This window comes from Mus musculus, chromosome 8, assembly GCF_000001635.26.
Source record: "Mus musculus strain C57BL/6J chromosome 8, GRCm38.p6 C57BL/6J".
In the NCBI taxonomy this organism is placed as follows: Eukaryota; Metazoa; Chordata; class Mammalia; order Rodentia; family Muridae; genus Mus; species Mus musculus.
Window position 1 is genome coordinate 123,600,834 of NC_000074.6, and position 1,076 is coordinate 123,601,909.

The window sequence follows — 1,076 nt, forward strand, 5'->3', positions numbered from 1 at the left end:
CACTGCGGCTTGCGCACCCGGACAAAAAAGGAGGACGGCTAGACGGTGCAGGCAACACACAGACACGGCCACGCACGCGCACACACACTCACACCACTCACTCGCAGGCTGCCACACCTGCCCCTACCCTCAGGCACACACACACACACACACACACACACACACACACACACTTGTTTTTACTGGCTGATTGAGCAAGCAAGCCCGGAGGGTCCTCAGCTTCCACACAAACAAACACACACACACACACACACACAGGGACCCAGGTGAATTAGCAGAAGGCAGGAGGGGCAAGATACACAGAATCTCTCTCTCTCTCTGTGTCTCTCCCTCTCTCTGTCTCTCTGTCTCTCTATCTCTCTCTCTCTCTGTCTCTCTCTCTTTCACACACACACACACACACACACACACACACACACACACACAAGGTGGAAGGCAAGTGCGGTGTTGGATGAGGATGGAGTGTTCAGGCCAGCCTGGGCTCGGTGCAAATGGAGAGAGGCTCTCCCGTCCCGTGTCCCGTTGCTAGCTAACTCAGCAGGGTGGTGCCGAGGTGCCCAGCGTGGTGTGCCCTGTCTTAGGGCTCCAGGAGCCTCCCGTGAGAGGGCAAGCCTGTGAGAGGACGAGGGTGGGCTCCTTGGGGGGTTGTGGGGTGTGGATGGCGCTGGCCTGAGCCTGGGTCGCCGGGTTGCCGTGGCCGTGGCCAAAAGGGAGAGAGAGACAGAGGGGAGTCCAAAAAGCCTACAGCACCCGGTATTCCCAGGCGGTCTCCCATCCAAGTACTAACCAGGCCCGACCCTGCTTAGCTTCCGAGATCAGACGCGTTCAGGGTGGTATGGCCGTAGACGAGGGCGGGCGGCGCCGACAAGCCCCAAGAGCCTGCTGCGCTCTCGCTCGCTCGCTCACTCGCCCGCCCGACGCCCGACGCCCGATGCCCGACGACGACGACGAGCTCACACGAGCCCCGAGACCAGAGCCCAGCCCCCAGCCGACAGACACACACCACACAGCGACACGCCCGCCCCTCAGCCCGGCCCGAGCCCCACCCACACGACACGCCCCAGCCCACCGTGCCT

At 62.2% G+C, this 1,076-nt stretch overlaps 1 pseudogene; it reads right to left on the bottom strand.

The window, feature by feature from the left end:
• Rn5s-ps1 (5S RNA, pseudogene 1) lies at positions 737–847 on the bottom strand (annotated as a pseudogene).